Raw genomic sequence first — 21,721 nt, 5'->3', positions numbered from 1 at the left:
CAGCAGAACATTGCCCAAAGCATCACACTAGTGCATCCTGGTATGGGCACCCTGACCGGTCTGCGGCTTTGCAGCCCCATACGCAACAAACTGTGATGCGCTGTGTATTCTGACACCTTTCTATCAGAACCAGCATTAACTTCTTCAGCAATCTGAGCTACAGTAGCTCGTCTGTTGGCTCGGACCACACAGGCCAGCCTTCGCTCCCCACGTGCATTAATTAGCCCACGTCCATGACCCTTTCGCCGGTTTACCACTGTTTATAGATACTGACCACTGCAGACCGGGAACACCCCACAAGAGCTGCAGTTTCGGAGATGCTCTGACCCAGTCGTCTAGCCATCACAATTTGGCCTTAGTGTAATTTTATCTATTTAATTATGAATGAAGTTTATCTGTGGTATAAAAAATGATAAACGATTCTGTTCCCCAGTTGGACAGCCAGTGCCCTTTCTGTGTGGAGTTTGATGTTCAAGCGGTGTCTGTGTGGGTTCCTCTGGGTTCTCCGGGTTCCATGCAGTCAGGACTGCCCCAACTCCATCAGCATTGCTGTGTCTTATCCACTCATACCAGCACAACACACACTAACACACCACCACCATGTCAGTGTTACTGCAGTGTTGAAAATCATCCACCACCCAAATAATACCTGCTCTGTAGTGGTCCTGGGAGAGTCCTGACCATTAAAGAACAGTATGAAAGGGGGCTAACAAAGCATGCAGAGAAACAGATGGACTACAGTCAGTACTTGTAGAACTACAAAGTGTTTCTATATGGTAAGTGGACAGTGAGCGTAGAAACAAGGAGGTGGTTTTAATGTTATGGCTGATTAGTGTATGTCCAATCGATTAAAATTACAGTGGGTGGACACCAGTTGAATACTAGACACATCTCAGGGATAATTAAAGCAAACAGGATGTACCAGATCACAATAGTCAAGTTGTTAAGGTACTGGACTAGTAATCAGAAGGTTGCCAGTTCAAGCCCCACCACTGCCAGGTTGCCATTGTTGAGCCCTTGAGCAAGGCCCTGAACCCTCAATTGCTTAGGTAGTGTACCATCACAGTACTGTGTCTGCTGAATGCCGTAAAATGAAATTAAATACAATTGTTGGAAGTAAACAAAGTCATTCTGATGAAAACAATTAAAACCTGATCCTAACTTTTGATTGGAGTACATGTAAGCACAGTAGCATGTTAGTTTTTACCCTCCTCCACCTAGGAAACAGTACTCTGGTCATGTTTCCTTAAATTGGTTGCTAATATAGTCAGTCCTTTGCACGCTGAGCCACATTATTTCGTTTGTGCTGAAATGAGTTTTCTGCAGCCTGTTCAAACCCACCAGCCGGTCTGGGATTAGTGGGGGTGCAGAGCGCCAGATGAGAGATGAGTTTTCTCCCCCGGTAAGCCAGCATGAGTATAGATGGCTGCGCTATCTGCATGTTATTACACAAGGTTTGTTTTTCTTTTGCTCCTTCATCTTTCACAGATTAACGCTTTCTCCCGCCTGCACGTGTTGGAATTTATTGTGTCGAGAAAGCCACAATAAGAAACCAAGTGAGACTGACCAAATCAGATTAGTCAAATATGGGAATTGAGGAATCCAGGACTGTTTATGAGATGTTCATTGTAGTTGTTGTAAGGCTCAGCAGTTTGAACCGTTTTATGATTAAAACACAGCATAAAACCTTTGTATTATCTATAGGGATGTCCCGATCCGATCTCAAAGATCGGAATCAGGGCCGATCAAGGCATTTTTTAACTGATCGGTATCGGCTTTACTAAGCCCGATCCTAAACCCGATCCTTCGTTTACGTCAGCGGTCAAGCAGGTGTCGTAAACGGAGAGTCCAACAGTGAAGTGTAATGTCTGCAATGCGAGCGTTTCACGAGGCGGTAGGAGCAGAGCTGCGTTCATTACTGTAGAATTTTACTGTTTATATGGTGTTTGAGTCAAGGATCACTCCGGTTTACAAAACGATAACTTTTAATCCGAGTATGAAAACTTCAGGACCAAGCCGCTCAGGTGGCGCAGCGGTAAAGTACGCTAGCGCACCAGAGTTGGGTTTCTAGATGCATCGTATCGAAACTCAGCTCTTCCTTTCCGACTGGGTTGGGCGGCAGTATGAACAACGTTTGGCTGTTGTTCAGGGTTAGAGGTAGAGTCGGAGCATAGGTCCTCATAACTGGTACAACTGCGGCCCCTGCTGGTTGACTGACGGCGCCTGCACAGGGCTGAGGAATAACATTGAGGGGGGTGTGACCCTCCGTGCGCAGTGTCTCTCGGTGTATGAATTCGGCTCGTGCAGGTGAAAAATGCAGGCTGTACTGATTGCGTGCCGGAGGGGGGCGCAAGTCAGTTGAGTGGCGTCCTCAGTCGGCGGCAAAAGGGTCGAATCAGTATAGAGGACGCAATCAGGGTAATTGGACACGATTAGAATGGGGATAAAAGTTGGGGGAAAAAGTGGGAAAAAATAGATAATTAAAAAAACAAACAAACAAAAAAAAAACTTCAGGACCATAACATACAGCTTTTACGAGTTTACGTGTTACAAGACTGAACGACATCTCAGTATCAAGCACTCTGATTGGCTTAGTTATGTAACCGAGCGTCGTAGTGATGCACTTGCTTAATAAAGAAATAAATACACGGTATATTCACAAATTGTCGGGAGCATAACACTTTATTAACTTCTTCTGTTACGGTACCGAATAGCGGACAGCTGGAGTCATCGCGTTAGCCAAGTACGCTATTCCATACACTATGGAAGCCCCAAAGTACGCATACAAGTACGGTGGCTCATAAGAAACAAACCAGATATCATTTAACCAAACGGTCTACAATTACTACCAATTTGATACGGCACCTAAAAAATAAACACTCAGTCGAATACAGCGAGTTTATTATTATATGATGAGAACGACTGTCCGCTAACACGGCAGAGATGCTGATTTTCCTCAAAAAGAACCTTCACTTCATTTTGAGTGTTCTAGTTTTACTACTACAATGCTGCTCTAAGTTTGTTTACTTTTATTGTGTAAAAAGAAAAGAACATTAAGCAATAGCTTGGATGCAGGCAATTTTTTTTCTACAGCACTGCAAAGCTATTCAGTTGTTAAACATATACACTGGATTATTCTGAATAACTGTAATGTACTTGAAGTGTGCACTGTGTGAACAGTATTATCTAGTTCTTATCTAGACAATATCTAGAAAATACAAGTATCGGTTTGAGACTCGGTATCGGATCGGGATCAAAATTAATGATCGGGATTGGGAACAAAAAACGTGATCGGGACATCCTTAATTATCTACACTAGGATACATTAGCAATACATTAAAAAAACATATTTAGGTACAAAATGTCATTCTTTGTTAAGTATAAAGATGAATAAAATGACTAGCATGTTTACTGTGGAAATAATGTAGTAAGTCTTGCTAAACACTGTAAATAACTGGTTGGATTTGAAATGAGAACTCAAATCCCTGGACGAATTGAGTTTTGGTCATTTAACCTTTATCCATCCAATAAAAAATGTACACCCTCCCACAGAAATCTTAATAAATTAGCAAAGTATCTACAGGGAGGACACATAGACATTTAATAGACGTCATTTGCATTATTGATCTACTGTATATGTGCCAGCAGCAATGACCTATGGATAAGGCCCTACCTAATTCACGGTCGCAAAAATCATGTCACGGCCCGTAAAATGAGCTTGTGCACAATGCAATTTGCTTGTAGGCGCAATATGCCATATGAGGCGGTCCTACCAATCGTACGGCATCGTAATTTAGTTAATGTGACAGACATTTCTGTGCTGTAGTGTGCTGACAATGTTTAATGTATGTGTTTATGTATTGAGTGCATTTTGTCCCTTTTGGGATTCCAAAATCAATGGAAAAGTGTGCTTCTCTACACATGTGATCATCTCTGTGTATCTCTGTGTGGTCTGTGCTGCACCTTAAAAGAACAAGCCAGTAAAGTACAGTATTATGCTCCTCAGCTCTAAAGACGCTCGGTTACACTAGCAATTGGGTGGGGGGGGGGGGTAGGCTGGTTGTGTATTGTACCCTCTGACACCCTCTCTGACACTTCTACATTTTCACCATTTAGCAGAAGCTTTTAACCAAAGCGACTTACAGTACTGTGACAGTATATTGTCTAAGCAATTGAGGGTTAAGGGCCTTGCTCAAGGGCCCAACAGTACCAACCTGACAGTGGTGGGGCCTGAACCAGCAACCATTTGATCACAAGCCCAGTACCTTAACCACTAGGCTACAACTGCCCTGACACATGTGCAATAGCCAGCCTCTGCACAAGGCGGGTTCATACAGGGACCAGTACCGTGTATGGAGAGTCAAGCCCTTTGACCTACAATCCCGCAGACATAGCCAATCATCTCTGTATAGGCACCTGAATAGGCGGCCAGCGTGTTTTAATGTACAATTAAATCCTTTGTTGCATATCTCAGCTTATTTAGAAGCTGGGGTCCGAGCGCAGGGTCAGACACTGGACAGCGCCCCTGAAGCCGAGAGGGTCAAGGGTCTTGCTCAAGGGCCCAACAGTGGCTGCATGGCAGCGCGAGGAGTCAAAGCCCGAACCTTCCATCCTGTAGCCAAAAGTTGTACCCACTAGGTGTTCACTGTCCTAGTAATGAGGTAACAAATGTGCTTTTCTTAGTAATACTATACAGTTGACTAGTGTGATTAATTCAGTCAATTTCTATAAATCACAGCACAAGCTAAGGTAAGCTGTTGCACTGTACATGAATAGTATATGCCCTCAATAACGAGTCAAAGATCAGGAGAACCACATGGGCACAGATCCTGAGCAAGATTAAGAGATTGACTCTGGCAGATTAGTGTCACGTCCAAACAGATTACAGCGCTGAGGCTTAATGCCTCCAGTCCAATCCTTACTTGTGCTCACATACAACTCATAATGTTTACGTTCTCGTTGTCCATCAAGATGATTAGTTTTGGTTAGAGCTGCACGATATTGGAAAAAACTTTTTTCCTGCGATATACATTGCGATATAAAAAAAATGCAGGAATATTCACCACATTATTAATAATATTAATAATGCATGTATCTGCCGCTCAGGTGGCGCAGCGGTAAAGTACGCTAGCGCACCAGAGTTGGGTTTCTAGATACAGTGCATCACAAAAGTGAGTACACCCCTCACATTTCTGCAAATATTTCATTATATCTTTTCATGGGACAACACTATAGACATGAAACTTGGATATAACTTAGAGTAGTCAGTGTACAGCTTATATAGCAGTATAGATTTACTGTCTTCTGAAAATAACTCAACACACAGCCATTAATGTCTAAATAGCTGGCAACATAAGTGAGTACACCCCACAGTGAACATGTCCAAATTGTGCCCAAATGTGTCGTTGTCCCTCCCTGGTGTCATGTGTCAAGGTCCCAGGTGTAAATGGGGAGCAGGGCTGTTAAATTTGATGTTTTGGGTACAATTCTCTCATACTGGCCACTGGATATTCAACATGGCACCTCATGGCAAAGAACTCTCTGAGGATGTGAGAAATAGAATTGTTGCTCTCCACAAAGATGGCCTGGGCTATAAGAAGATTGCTAACACCCTGAAACTGAGCTACAGCATGGTGGCCAAGGTCATACAGCGGTTTTCCAGGACAGGTTCCACTCGGAACAGGCTTCGCCAGGGTCGACCAAAGAAGTTGAGTCCACGTGTTCGGCGTCATATCCAGAGGTTGGCTTTAAAAAATAGACACATGAGTGCTGCCAGCATTGCTGCAGAGGTTGAAGACGTGGGAGGTCAGCCTGTCAGTGCTCAGACCATACGCTGCACACTGCATCAACTCGGTCTGCATGGTCGTCATCCCAGAAGGAAGCTGACGCACAAGAAAGCCCGCAAACAGTTTGCTGAAGACAAGCAGTCCAAGAACATGGATTACTGGAATGCCCTGTGGTCTGATGAGACCAAGATAAACTTGTTTGGCTCAGATGGTGTCCAGCATGTGTGGCGGCGCCCTGGTGAGAAGTACCAAGACAACTGTATCTTGCCTACAGTCAAGCATGGTGGTGGTAGCATCATGGTCTTGGGCTGCATGAGTGTTGCTGGCACTGGGGAGCTGCAGTTCATTGAGGGAAACATGAATTCCAACATGTACTGTGACATTCTGAAACAGAGCATGATCCCCTCCCTTCGAAAACAGGATAACAACCCCAAACACAACCTCCAAGATGACAACTGCCTTGCTGAGGAAGCTGAAGGTAAAGGTGATGGACTAAACCCAATTGAGCACCTGTGGCACATCCTCAAGTGGAAGGTGGAGGAGTTCAAGGTGTCTTAACATCCACCAGCTCCGTGATGTCATCATGGAGGAGTGGAAGAGGATTCCAGTAGCAACCTGTGCAGCTCTGGTGAATTCCATGCCCAGGAGGGTTAAGGCAGTGCTGGATAATAATGGTGGTCACACAAAATATTGACACTTTGGGCACAATTTGGACATGTTCACTGTGGGGTGTACTCACTTATGTTGCCAGCCATTTAGACATTAATGGCTGTGTGTTGAGTTATTTTCAGAAGACAGTAAATCTACACTGCTATACAAGCTGTACACTGACTACTCTAAGTTATATCCAAGTTTTATTTCTATAGTGTTGTCCCATGAAAAGATATAATCAAATATTTGCAGAAATGTGAGGGGTGTACTCACTTTTGTGATACACTATACATCGTATCGAAACTCAGCTCTGCCTTTCCGACTGGGTTGGGCGGCAGTATGAACAACGTTTGGCTGTTGTTCAGTGTTAGGGGTAGAGTCGGAGCATAGGTCCTCATAACTGGTACGACTGCGGCCCCTGCTGGTTGACTGACGGCGCCTGCACAGGGCTGAGGAATAACATTGAGGGGGGTGTGACCCTCCGTGCGCAGTGTCTCTCGGTGTATGAACTCGGCTCGTGCAGGTGAAAAATGCAGGCTGTACTGACTGCGTGCCGGGTAATTGGACACGACTAGAATAGGGATAAAAATTGGGGGGGAAAAGTGGGAAAAAATAGATAATTAAAAAAAAAATAATAATAATAATAATGCATGTATCTTACTCTAAATAAGGGGCTCTTGTGTGAAAAAGCATGGTGCCTACAAGGGATACAAAAGATTATGACAAGGTACATCTTTGTACTCGGTTGAAACTGAGCATTAAACTAAGAAAGCTTCAATATCACATGAGGGAATTAACAGGATTGACAAAATGGGTCATTTAATATTTTATTTCACAATCAAAACCTCTTCAAGTAGTAAACATTATTAAAAAAAAAAACCTATACAAACAAAAGAGCAGCTATACACCTGATCGAAATCCGAGATGCCTTACTAAGCTCACTACTGAGGCATCTTAATCTTTCAACGTTATTTTGACTCGAGAACTAGTCCTTAGTGATCAAGGCAATCCCAGAATTCATCTCTTCTCTCACAGAAAAATAAACATGGCTGACGGTGCGGACAAAGTTATTTTCAAACGTAAATAAATAATTATCGATTTTTAACGAGTGTTTTCATTTGCAAGTTTGGGCTTGTCAGCAAATGTAACCGTTTTCTGTACACGAATCGAGACGTTATATTGACATGTTAGCACTGTCCCACCTCGTTCCATTGGTTTTAATGGCAAGATGCTAAATGCTAAACGCGAAACCCGATGGAATCGCTAAGTAGCGCGTTCGAATAACCTGCCTTACAAGTCAATGACTTACTAGAATCCGCTCTACTGAGGCAGCTGCCTGTGTAGGTAGTAAGACAGCGAGGCGGCTCCCTAGGTTTTCGAACGCACTGGTGTAGATGTGTCATGGAAAATGAGAACGGTGTGAATTTTCGTTTTGTGTCAAGCAGCAAAAAAGTTGTAGCATGACGTATTTGATTTAATTTGCATCAAGTGACATCGCACATCCTGCGATGTGACTATTGCGCATGCACACATCGCGATGACGATGCTGAACTGATATATCGTGCAGCCCTAGTTTTGGTAGTGTGTATTTGAGGACAGTAGTATACTTCGCCGGTAGTATATTTGGCTGTTTTGTACCTAGTGAAGCCGAAAGGCTAGACTTGACTGCCTTTATATGGTTTTGAGTGAGTGGATGCAATTTAATGGCTCATGCATGATTGCTTTGGCTATCTATATACATCTATTTGTGTGTTTTACCACCACTTTATGCTATTTAGGGTCACGGCGGGTCCAGTTCACTGGGCACACACTCACACTTAAACCTAGAGGGACTTTTAGTATCTCCAGTTAACCTGTGTGTCTTTGGACTGTGGGATGAAATCAGAGCACCCAGAGGAAAACCAAACGAGTGGGGGTGGGTGGGGGGTGGTCGGGACACACAGACCACTCCATCTGGGAATCACCAGGGTGTTGTAGCGGTCTGTTCCGCTAGCCCACCACAGCTGAAAATCCGGGATCAAACCTCAGCAGTGCTATTGGCCACAGACATGATTGGATATGTATTTTGGGGGGGGGGCTGGACGACAGGGTGCTGCCTTGCACCTAGTACTTCCAGGAGGAACTAGTCCTGTTGTGACCCCGACCGGAATAAAACACTCTCACTCTCACTCTCACTCACTCACTCTCTTAGCCGCTTATCCAACAGGGGGTGTTGGTGAGTGATGGAGCCTATCCCAGCTTTTCAATGGGCGCTAGGCACACAGTATCACCCTGGACCAGTCCATCGCAGAGCAGACACACACACACATTCACCTATATGGCAATTCAGTGTCTCCAATTAACCTGACTGCTTGTTTTTGGACTGTGGGAGGAAACCGGAGCTCCCGGAGGAAACCCACACAGGCACGGGAAGAACATGCAAACTAGGGATGCACCGATCCGATATTAAGATCGGATATCGGTGCCGATATTACCAAAATGAGACGGACCTGGGTATCGGATAATTAGGCCGATCCATGGGGCCGATACGCTGCCTCAGTAGAGAGGATTCGAATAAGTCAATATTATTCGAACGCGCTACTTAGACAGCGCTTCCATCGGGTTTCGCGTTTAGCATCTTGCCATTAAAACCAATGAATTGAGGTAGCATAGCACGCTAACGTCAATATAACACCTCCCTTCAGGTACCGATAACGGTTACATTTCCTGACAAGCCCGGTACAAGTTTATACAGGATAAAAATCAGTAATATTTTATTTACGTTTGATAATAACTCCATTCGTTTGTCCGCACCGTCAGCCATGTTTATTTTTCTGTGAGAGAAAGAGAGAAGATTTCGAACAGCCTCCTTCTCGGGAGCGCGCACAGGATGATGTAAAATGCGTCTATGTAGAGAGAGAGCTAGCTTTTCGAACACACCCTTTATGTTGAATTGCACTAGATGTTCGCTTGTTTACAGTGTTTGATTACTGATTGTCTTGTACCAATGTATTCGTTTATTCTCAGGTTCTTCTTCCGCTGCTAGATTTAGAATTACTGTTTACACTACATATTTAAAAAATAAGATTGATTACTGTTTGTGTAACTACTTCAGTTTCAGCTGATACATTTAATTTATTTTAAAATATTTTAAGAAGTTTGCCTGTTTTATTTTGAATTTGAATGCTGTGCCAAGGTCCTGCACAATTGTTTATTATATTATTGACAAATAAATAGCAGTTCAGTACATTTATATCTGTGTTAATTATATTTTGTTTTGCAAACTTAGTAATGTTTAAGTCAATCCTGATGCCTCAAGTCTTTCCCACATGATAAAGTATACGGTTTATTAATTCAACAATGGTATCGGATCGGGTATCGACCGATATTAGAGATGTACCGATCGGGGTTTTTGGCACCGATTCCGATCTCCGATCTCCTTTCAGGGATATCGGCCGATAGCCGATTCCGAAAAAAAAAAAAAAGAGCCTCAAAGTGAAGATAAACCGGAGCAGCGTGTGTGCGCGCGCGCGCGCGTGTGTGTGTGTGAGTGTGTGTGTGTGTGTGTGTGTGTGTGTGCCTTTAGAAGAGACGCTTTGTTCACAGTATCGCCATAAGTGATTCATTGATTCATGAGTCGATTCGTTTTATGTGAAGCGTAAGTTTCTCTTCTCAGTTATCTCTCCGTGTTTTCTGTTATTAATTAATGTCGTGGTTATAAATAAACACCAGCTACTACAGAACATTTTGTGTGACTCTCTTACATTAAAAAGCTTAATTAAAATGTATTTTTAATTAATTAAACTGCTATTACCACAGATCTGTAACCGAGTCAGACTCGTTCCGTCTAAGGAGCTAAAAGTTTTCTAAAAGTTCAGCAGATGATCCAGAACTAACGAATTTGGTAATGAATAAACTTTTGCCTCGGATTGGCTCTGTAACGTCTTCTGTTCTCATCTACATCACAAGTAAGAACCGCTTACGATTTACCAAAGTGAACCAGGAGTTTATATAACGTGCTGATAGAATCGACTCAGATGTGACCGGGTTGAATTATCTTTTTAAAGTAAATATTACAATCAGCAAAATTACATCGTATGTATGATGCACAACGTTAATGATGTTATTTTAGGTCATGAAGAGCTTTCACAATGGTTTCTGTACGATGGTTGATGAATGGTGATGTGATGGTTGGTGCTTCGTAGCTCAAAGTCTGGATCAATCCACTGAGCTGTTAAGCTTAACGTGGTCTTTGTATATCACACGATCGGATCGGCTACTTTTAGGAAATATCGCATATTTTGATAAAAAATCGGCCGATACCGATTCATAGCCGATCGATCGTTCCATCTCTAACCGATATGCAAAGTATATGTATCGGATCGGTATCGGAACTGAAAAATTTGGATCGGTGCATCCCTAATGCAAACTCCGCACAGAAAGGACCCGGACCGCCCCGCCTGGGGCTGGCGTGAGGCACCGAGCCACCGTGCGGGATAAAACAGTTGATGCATTTTGTTGGATAAAACAGTTGAAATATTGGGTGTGAATTTAGAATTATAAGCTTTGAGATTTTATTGACTCTAGATTTGATTTGATTTGATTGACTCTAAATACAGTTCGATTTGGTCTTTATAGTAGTTGGGGCAGTGATATATAGCTCAGTGGTTAAGGTATTGGACTAGTAAACAGAAGATTGCCGGTTCAAGCCCCGCCACCACCAAGTTGCCACTGTTGGGTCCCTGAGCAAGGCCCTTAACTCTCAATTGCTCGTGTTCAGCTCATCGTGTAAGTCGATTTGGATAAAAGCGTCTGCTAAATGCTGAAAATGTGAATGTAGTTGTAGTCAGTGCTTCTTCCGGTAACTTAGATCAAGTGTGTGTGTGTGTGTGTGTGTGTGTGTACAGTCTCCTTGGCTGTACATGCTGTGCCGTACAAGCGTTGAAGAATTCAGGAACTCAAATTGAATTTATATAGCATTAAATCAGAGCTTCAGACGGCACCTTTGATTTTCTTGCCCTTATTCAGCAGTGATATGAGGTGAATCAGTGACAGACACATGCATTAACATCACAATACGCTTCTTCAGACGTGAACCATCACAAAGCCTCAAGCTTTTAACTGTCTGTAACAGTAGGACGTTCCTAGCTTTCTATTAAACAAGACCTTCTAAACACTAAATAATAAAAGTGCTCAAGATGGATCAATGTAGCAAACCACTAACTATAAATAGCCCAGTAAATTCTGACCTTATTGAACAAAACAACAAACACTTGCTCTGTATTGTTGCATTGTTACATTAAGCTGCTTTTTAAATGGTGGTTTTAAATAATGCAAGGCTTAGGGTTGGGTTGGGTTGGGTATCGTTTGTATGTTTGATTCCGATTCTGCTTATCGATTCCGGTTGTAATAGATTCCGTTTCGATTAAAAAATGATAAAAACCACCTCCTCGTTTCTACACTCACTGTCCATGTTATCAGCTCCACTTACAATATAGAAGCACTTTGTAGTTCTACAATTACTGACTGTAGTCCATCTGTTTCTCTGCATGCCTTGTAGCCACCTTTCACCCTGTTCTTCAATGGTCAGGACCCCCACAGGACCACCACAGAGCAGGTATTATTTAGATGGTGGATCATTCTCAGCACTGCAGTGACACTGACATGGTGGTGGTGGTGTGTTAGTGTGTGTTGTCCTGGTATGAGTGGATCAGACACAGGTCCTGGCAGATATGTAGTAGTCCTGGCAGATTGGTATCCTTTGTTTACAATAATAAAGGCATATTGCATTTAGGACCAAACTCTAGTTGTTTTGTTTTTGGTTCCCAGTCCTAATGCTTAACACAGTGCAGTGATTCTATTCATCTTATTATTTCAGTAGTAACTTAAAGTATCTTAAGTTTGTTGCATTTCTACTGGTTTGCATGCCTAAAGGCTATGGAACTCACACATATAGTCAGTTTTACACCCCTTTCATACAGAACAATAGTCACTTCCTCTCTGTGTGCTGGATACTAAAAAGCTTAAGGCTATGTTAAGCTTATTAAAGCCATTTCTCTGCAATATGCTTCATTCAAAGTGCATTTAGGATAAGTACAAACCAAACCTCAGAAAGCCTGAAGCTTTAATGTTGTCTATCAAAAAAAGTATATGGTTTGAAAGCATGTGGTAATGAAAGTACCCCTCGCAAAACCACTGGGTGCAATGCAGTAACACACTGCGAACAGTAGGCCAATCCATTGCAGGCCAATCCTTTTTTTTAATGCATTTTCTCCCCTTTATCTCCCTCTTTAGCGCGTCCATCGCGCTTCCTCTCCGGCTATGCCGATCCCTGCTCTGACCGAGGAGATCGAAGCTAACCCACGCCCCCTCCGACACGCGTTGACGAGTGTTGTGCCACCTAGCGTTGTGTACGGAGAGACGCACCCTAAGAGCACTCCTTCCTCATCTCTGTGTAGGCGCCTCTGATCAGCCAGCAGAGGTCGTAACTGCACCGGTCTGACAGAGAGAGACCCACATCCAGCTTAGTCCCGCCCGTCTGAACAACAGACCAATCGTTGTTCATGTAGCCACTCGGCCTCAGACGGCAAGGCAGAGCTGAAATTCGATACGATGTATTCGAGAACCCAGGACGCCACCTGAGCGGCTTTGCAGGCCAATCCTTTGCAGGGCCTCTGCCAGGCTTCTTTAATAAAGATATGAAGGATTTATTTGCTTAGATTTGAATTTGTTTAAGCATTTAAACAAGTGTCAAATTATGAATAGACAAAATGAAATTAGAACTGAATACTTCTATATATATATGTATTATTTTTAAAATCGCCATGTGACCCTCTGTGTGCAATACGTATCTCCATATAAATACCATTTTCATAAAAGGGTGTACATGGTCTGCAACAATGCTTAGGTAGGTGGTACGTGTCAAAGTGACACCCACATGGATGGCAGGATTCAAGGTTTCCCAGCAGAACATCGCCCAAAGCATCACACCGCCTCCACCGGCTTGCCTTCTTCCCATAGTGCATCCTGGTGCCATGTGTTCCCCAGGTAAGCGACGCACACGCACCCGCCCCTCCACGTGATGTAAAAGAAAACGTGATTCATCAGACCAGGCCACCTTCTTCCATTGCTCCGTGGTCCAGTTCCTATACTCATGTGCCCATTGTTGAGGCTTTCGGCAGTGGACAGGGGTCAGCATGGGCACCCTGACCAGTCTGCGGCTTTGCAGCCCTATACACAACAAACTGTGATGCACTGTGTATTCTGACACCTTTCTATTAGAACCAGCATTAACTTCTTCAGCAATCTGAGCTACAGCAGGTCGTCTGTTGTGCCAGCCTTCGCTCCCCACGTGCCCATGACCCTGTCGCCGGTTTACCACTGTTCCTTCCTTGGACCACTTTTGATAGATACTGACCACTGCAGACCGGGAACACAACACACAAGCTGCAGTTTTGGACATGCTCTGACCCAGTCGTCTAGCCATCACAATTTGGCCCTTGTCAAACTCGCTCAAATCCTTACTCTTGTTCATATTTATATATGAAGAGATAATCAGTGTTATTCACTTCACCTGTCAGTGGTCATAATGTTATGCCTAGTCAGTGCATATACGGTGTATATACTTATATACTTACTAAAAAACTAATTTTTTTGTGTACATTGAGACTGGGGAGCGAGCTGATTGGCCGTGTTAGTCTCTGTGCTAGTATAATCTCTCTCTATATGTTGGAGCTACATGGTGGTTTTGCAATCCTCCGCACCCCCGCTAATCATACCCCACAACTTCCTGTTGTTGTAGCTGGTTTCCTGTTTCTTCTTTGGTCACAGGTTATACGAGAGAATAAGGCAGCGGCTCTAAATCTCTAGTTTTAATTTTAGAAGTCCTTAACCATAAGCCGTTTACAAATCTGCTCATCTTTGATTGGTCTTTGCGTGACTTTTCTCATGCTAGAAAAAATAAAGCCATGCGGTGATGAGCTTTAGATTTAAAATTAGTAAACTTTACTATTAGGGCCTATAAACAGGTTTACAGTTAATAAGCTATTGCTAAGATCTCAAGCTTGCCAGTTTGAATCCAGCCGTGCTATCGACCTGGCCGGTGGGTCAACAGGTCGACGAGGTTACATTGCTGTTGCGTAAACATGACCTCTGCTGTATGGTCGAGAGGCCTGCACAAGTGTTGGATGATCTCGGACTAGCAGTGGCTTGTCTGTACACGATACGGCTCTCAGCGAGACTACCATCACTGCCAGGTAAAAAATAGGTGGCTGGTATGATATGGCCATGGTATGACTGGACACAACTACAAAAAGGCATAACGAGGCATAACTGCATGATTTGCAAAATATGCATAATTTATTACAGTTAACTGCTGGATAGTTTTGCTGCACTCTGTTATTGATAGGTGCTTATAATAGGCCCACCTTCTATGGAGATGTGCAGGGGGACAAGAATACAGAATCATGCCGTTCTGCCTTGCCATTTATGGCTGGGCAACTTGCTTTCTTTTGGAACTGTGTTGCTGGTTAGTGCTAGATACGGTCTGCTTTTCCGCCGGCGCAGATGTTGATGTTCTTTACTTTTTACTGGTAATTTAGCAGCTTAGGGGCCCTGTCCAGGCAATCCCGCTTGTGCATTGCTGCCCCCGGCTTGTTTTGGGTTTCAATTATTTCCCTTTTTTTGAGAACAAGGTTGTTGCAGACACTCGAAGTTAGGGATGTCCCGATCACGTTTTTTTGTTCCCGATCCCGATCATTAATTTTGATCCTGATCCGATACCGAGTCTCAAACCGATACTTGTATTTAAAAAATTGCCTGCATCCAAGCTATTGCTTAATATTCTTTTATTTTTACACAATAAAAGTAAACAAACTTAGCGCAGCATTGTAGTAGTAAAACTAGAACACTCAAAATGAAGTGAAGGTTCTTTTTGAGGAAAATCAGCATCTCTGCCGTGTTAGCGGACAGCCGGTTCCTCTTCTCATCATATAATAATAAACTCGCTGTATTCGACTGAGTGTTTATTTTTTAGGTGCCGTATCAAATTGGTAGTAATTGTAGATCGTTTGGTTAAATGATATCTGGTTTGTTTCTTATGAGCCACCGTACTTGTATGCGTGTTGTAACTGTAACAAACTCTTCTGTGGTTGTATTGTGACAATGTTTTGATGGATGTTTTTACGCGAAGTGAGTGTGTTTTGACCCTTTGGGGCTTCCATAGTGCATGGAATAGCGTACTTGGCTAACGCGATGACTCTAGCTGTCCGCTATTCGGTACCGTAACAGAAGAAGTTAATAAAGTGTTATGCTCCCGACAATTTGTGAATATACCGTGTATTTATTTCTTTATTAAGCGAGTGCATCACTACGACGCTCGGTTACATAACTAAGCCAATCAGAGCGCTTGATACTGAGATGTCGTTCAGTCTTGTAACACGTAAACTTGTAAAAGCTGTATGTTATGGTCCTGAAGTTTTCATACTCGGATTAAAAGTTATTGTTTTGTAAACCGGAGTGATCTTTGACTCACACCATATAAATAGTAAAATTCTACAGTAATGAACGCAGCTCTGCTCCTACCGCCTCGTGAAACGCTCGCATTGCAGACATTACACTTCACTGTTGGACTTGTTTCACTTTCCAATTTAAAGTATTTCCACACAGCGGACATGCTGACGTAAAACGAAGGATCGGGTTTAGGATCGGGCTTAGTAAAGCCGATACCGATCAGTTACAAAAATGCCTTGATCGGCCCCGACATCCCTACTCGGAGTAGCTTGCCATATAGTGACAACCAGTTATTATATCTGCTCTGTCCCTTTTCTATCCCCTTTTCTATCCCCTTTCTCCATTGTGGGCTGTGGATGTTTTTGTGTCTTTCATTTGTTTCTTTGTTGTTTTTGTTATTTTGGCCAGTGCTTTTATTTTCCCATGACTCTTTTTGGTTTGCTTTTTAGCCACAGTATTGTTTTACTTTGGTAAAGCATCCTGCAAATTGGGCTAACTTTTAGTACCTGCGGTACCTCAAGTGTTTGAAGGCTCCTCTGTTGGCAACTTGCTTTCTCTTGGAACCGTGATGCCGGTTGGTGCTTGATTCCATCTGTTTTTCCGCCGGTGCAGATGCTGGCGTTCTTTTCTTTTTCCTGACAATTCAGTGGTTTAGGGGCCCTTTCCAGGCAACCTTGCTTGTCAAGTCAAATTTATATGTATAGCGCTTTTTACAATAGACATTGTCTTAATACAACTTTACAGAATCCTGGACCGACAGACCAAAAAAAAAACATGCACATTACCCTCCCTGACTTGTTTTGGGTTTCAGTTCTTCCTCTTTTTTTTTTACAGACACCCTTGCCATATTGTAACAGCCAGTTATTATTTCTGCTCCATCACTTTTCTGTCCCTTTTCTCCATTGTGGGTTGTGGATGTTTTTGTGTCTTTCATTTGTTTCATTTTCCCATGACTCTTATTGGTTTGCTTTTTAACCACAGTATTGTTCTAACTTTGGTTTGGCATCCTGCCAATTAGGTTCATTTTCAGTACCTTCCTCACAGAGTTGCCAACTTGCTTTTTTCTTGGAACCGTGATGCCTGGTTTTCTGCCGGCGCAGATGCTGGCGTTCTTTATTTTTTCCTAGTAATTTAGTTAGGGCACTTTCCAGACAATCTTGCTTATGTCTTATGTCTTTCATTTGTTACTTTGTTGTTTCTGTTATTTTGCCCACCAGTTTTATTTTCCCATGACTCTTTTTGCTTTGCTTTTTAGCCACAGTGTTGTTCTACTTGTTGGTCAGGCATCCTGCAAATTAGGTTCATTTTCAGTACCTGCTGTACCAACCAGTACCAGACCGAAACTTCCGATTTAGGGCATGTATCAGGTTATAACTACATAAGTGACCCAATTTTATCAGCTTGACATAATGCACAGCCACTAGTTTGAAGTCTATTTATTTTTTTGCTTGTCTTTTTCGCTAAGAATAGTTGTTGCAACTTCCTAGAATGCCTATGGACTCTCATGTGAGCATTTCGTGCTTTGTATGCATGTGTGTTCGTCACTTTTCTATGAAGAGGCAATCTCCATAGCAACTAAACGACGGGTGTCAAAATAGAGGCTAGAGTGCCTGTTTTTCTCTAGTCATGAAAGAGGCATGAAAACAGCTGCTTGTTGCAAAAGAAAATGAAGAGCCCAGAGTAAAGAGAACTTTATATAAATACAGTTGTGTCACGCATGTGTCGAGTGCTTATTTATACGAGGGTTCTTCAAAAAGTTTCCTCACTTTTTTATCTCTATTTATTAAGAATTTCAAAAACAAATTACATCACTTTTCTACACAATCACCTTCTAATGTATTTCCAGCGTCGTACCAACTTGTTAATGCCATCAGCGAAAATGTTTTTGGTTGAGAGCGTAGCCACTGATGCACCACTGCTTTTACATCATCATCACATGAAAATCTTCTTCCTCTTAAAGCTTCTTTGAGCGTCCAAAAAGGTGAAAATCAGATGGAGCTAAATCTGGACTATAAGCGTCTTTCAGACACGACTAGGGATGTAACGATACACTCTACCCACGATACGATGCGATTCTATTAGAAAAGCCCTTTATTTTTGTAGTTTTATATATATATATTTTAGTATAGTCAATTAGTCTTCCGCTGCTGAGAATCCACAATTTTTTCCAGTCGAGGAGGGTATATTACTACTCACGCCTCCTCCGACCTGCGCGCAGCTCTTAACGGAACCCTTTTCCACCCATGCACTCTGCACAGGTGCCTCTATTTGCCAAACAGGGTCCTTACACAGTGTTTAAAGACCCCGCCCACATGTTCCGGTCATCCCTCCCTGCAGGCACCGCCAATTATGCCCGCTAGATGGCGCCCAGCCGACCAGTGGCAGCGCCGAGATTCTGAACTCCTCAGTTAGTGGAATATTCCGCTGCGCCACCTGGGTGCCATTTTTGTAGTTTTCGTCCCTGTGTGAGCGATACACATATACTGGTGTCCAGTACAACGAAATTCTTCCAAACAAGCTGGGGTCAGAGCCCAGGGTCAGCCATCGATTCAAACTCTCAACCTTTCAACTGATAGCCCAAAGCTCTATTCAACTAGGCTACCTCTGTCCCTGGTGGCGCAGTGGGTATCACTGTCGCCTAAAAGCATGGATTTCCAGGGTTTTTCTGTGTGAAATTTGCATGTTCTCTCTGTGTCCAAGTTTCCTCTCACAAATCCAAAAACATGCAGTCAGGTTAATTGGAGCTACAAAATTGCCCTAAAGGTGTGTGTGTGTGTGTGTGTGTGTTTGCCCTGTGATAGACTGGCAACCTGTCCATGTTGTGTGACCCTGTCCAGGATAAAGTGGTGGTAAAACAGACGAGTGAATGAATGAATGTCCTTGGTATGGATGTAACGATACACTACACAGCGATGCGATTCATGATACTGGGTTCACGAGACGATTTTGTAAACAAAATGAAATTGAAGACAAATTATGAAGACAAGATTCCTTTGATTATTTATTCTCAAAAAATGTGCTTACAGATCCGCTTTGTAATGTTATTTATATAAATCAGTGGTTCTCAAACTGTGGTACGCGTACCACTGGTGGTACGTGAAGCAGCACGAGGTGGTACGCCAGATAATCTCGGAAAAGTAATTACATGCACCGAAAAAATTAATAATTTAATAATTATGAATAAAAAAAAATCATATGAAACAAATTGTGTAAATTACTAATAAAATCTGTTTCAAAGTTCTTATAATTCTGTTTTAATAAAATCAGTTTAATTAAAACAAATTGTATTAAAACTAATGTGTTTTTAAAAATATTCTGGGCTACGCAGCCACCGTACTTCATTACGTCTATACTTCACGTTCGCGGTTTCCATCTCGGAATTTCCGAAAAGTTATCAGTAAAGTTATCAGAAGCTCTCTCACTTTTATCAGAGACAGATCTGCATTTGAAGCTCACTGATCTCGTTCCTGACATCACAAGGCTACTCCGCTAAACACGCGCACTCACTGAAATGGTCAGTGGTAACTGCATATATACCAGTGATGAGTCGTTCGCGAACGATCCGATTCTATTGAACGGATCTTTGAAATGAACGAAAGGAACCGAGTCTTTTATTTCTGAGCAGTTCTTATCGGCTGTAATCCACCCATTCTGCTTCGCATCAGTAGAGGGAATTAATCATAACTCGTAATAAGAGCTGTTTATTGTCGAAATTAAAATCCGAAATCACTTTCAGTATCGCGGAGAGCAAGCGAGACACACACACACACACACACACACACAGAGAGAGAGCTAGTAGTATAATGACAAATAATTGAGAAATAAACTATAAACTTGTTTAATTGTGTTAAATACAAGAGAGGATTTTTCTGAAACTTAATGCAATGTAACCACAGTCTGTCTCTTCTCTGTAGTTTTATTCCTTTTAAAATAAATCTTTTTTTCTCGTTTAAGTGTTGTTTGAATTAGGAATACATTTAAGGCAAAGTAGCAAAATTTGATATTAATATCGGGGCTGTCTTATAGTTTACGCAGTAGCGCCTCCCGAAGAACGAAGAGCCATTTTTTTGAACAGCTCTTTAAAAGGAACCGAGCCAAAAGATCCGACTCCCTTCAAGAAGCCATAATTCCCATCACTAATATATATACACACACACCTAATTAATGTGTGCCATATGTGGTTCTGAGATGAGAAACATAGGTGGTACTTGGAAGTTTTGGTTTGATAATGGGTGGTACTTACCCATAATAATTAATTATTTCTGAGGTAGGTATAAACTATACTGAAATGAAATCCCACATTAAATAAATAAATGAATAATACAAATAAAGTATCCTCACGTAAATACATTTGGCTGGAAAATTCAGAACCTGGCAACTGTGTAGTGACGTCGACCAGGCGAGGTGAATAGCGCCAGTGCCTTCTGCTGTTTAAAGTGAATATCGATTCATTATATATGTAAACAGATTTGAATCGTTACACATGTGAATCGATTTTTAACTGTCTTGTGGTGCATCGTTACATCCCTAATCCTTGGCCACACTGTATATCATACAAATAATACCATTTATTCCGAATACCGGTCTCTTCCGTAAGCGTCTGTTTAACACAGACTGGTGTGGTCGGTTCTAATTTCTGACCACGTATCTGCGTATCCGCACGTGTGAGACTTTGCTGACGATGCGTCCGCTCGGCTCCTGTCGGCACCTTTTTAATCGCATGTGAGATGCAATATAAAATCGGGTTTGTGTGTCAGCATAGGAAATAGACGGCTAGATCATGTGTGATGGATAGAGATGGGGAAAAAGAAGAAAGGAAAGCCCGGGGGTTGCCATAGAGACCGGTCCACGTGATCAGAACGAGCGCATTCACAGTGAGGGGCGATGCCTGCGCCTGCTGCTCACCATTTCTCACACACTCACACACGGCTGTAACAGATCCGCTTTGTAATTTATTCAGTGCGAGATGTTAAGAGTCGACTCTGCAGGGCGGGGTGGCCGCAGTAGATCAGAAAGGTGCGTTACGAGACAGGGATTTCTGAATGAGCGGGAACGAAAGCAGCACCAGCTGACAGATACCACAGCGATACCACAGCGAGACCACAGGGGGCCTTCGGAGAGGAAACCAAGCTCTAAAAAAGATGAGCAGGAGGTAGAAAATACAGCAGCAGATTGAAAATTGAGGAAGCTGATGAGCATAAAGAAAACGACATACTGTCACTGACGGTGCACATTTTGAAAATGCTGGTCTGTCATTATTAGAATCAAGCCCAGAGCTATGAATATATTAGATGTGAAAATTGGGGTTCCTGCCATCCGGAAACATTCCTGTCATATCAACCACTGATGGGAACAGTGACAGATCCTAACCTAACATTACACAAAGCTACTGAGTGGAATATATCGATATACACACTGACTAGGCATAACATTATGACCACTGACAGGTGAAGTGAATAACACTGATTATCCCTATCATGCACCTGTTAGTGATGTGATATATTAGGCAGCAAGTGAACATTTTATCCTCAAAGTTGATGTTAGAAGCAGTAAAAATGGACAAGCGTGAGGATTTGAGCGAGTTTGACGAGGGCCAAATTGTGATGGCTAGACGACTGGGTCGAAGCATCTCCAAAACTGCAGCTCCTGTGGGGTGTTCCCGGCCTTAAGGTGATGCTTGTTGTCATGGTAACTAGGGCTGGCTCGATACCACTTTTTTATGTCCGATACCGATACAGACACTGCAAATTGAGTATATACCGATACCAATCCGATACGTCAATTCTCCTCTCAAA

The 21,721-nt window shown here is 42.6% G+C and overlaps 1 protein-coding gene and 1 long non-coding RNA gene across 4 annotated transcripts in view; one reads left to right on the top strand and one right to left on the bottom strand.

Moving 5' to 3' along the window:
- The window catches only part of LOC134336133 (uncharacterized), an 83,051-nt gene that overhangs the window by 5,203 nt on the left and 56,127 nt on the right, over window positions 1-21,721 (bottom strand). The gene's annotated exons all lie outside the window — the stretch shown is intronic.
- Window positions 1-21,721, top strand: part of ppp1r9ba (protein phosphatase 1, regulatory subunit 9Ba) — a 91,685-nt gene that overhangs the window by 27,755 nt on the left and 42,209 nt on the right. The gene's annotated exons all lie outside the window — the stretch shown is intronic.

Source organism: Trichomycterus rosablanca, chromosome 22 (genome assembly GCF_030014385.1).
Source record: "Trichomycterus rosablanca isolate fTriRos1 chromosome 22, fTriRos1.hap1, whole genome shotgun sequence".
NCBI lineage: Eukaryota > Metazoa > Chordata > Actinopteri > Siluriformes > Trichomycteridae > Trichomycterus > Trichomycterus rosablanca.
The sequence above is the reverse complement of the archived record's forward strand: the minus strand, read 5'-3'. Positions and strand labels throughout refer to the sequence as shown.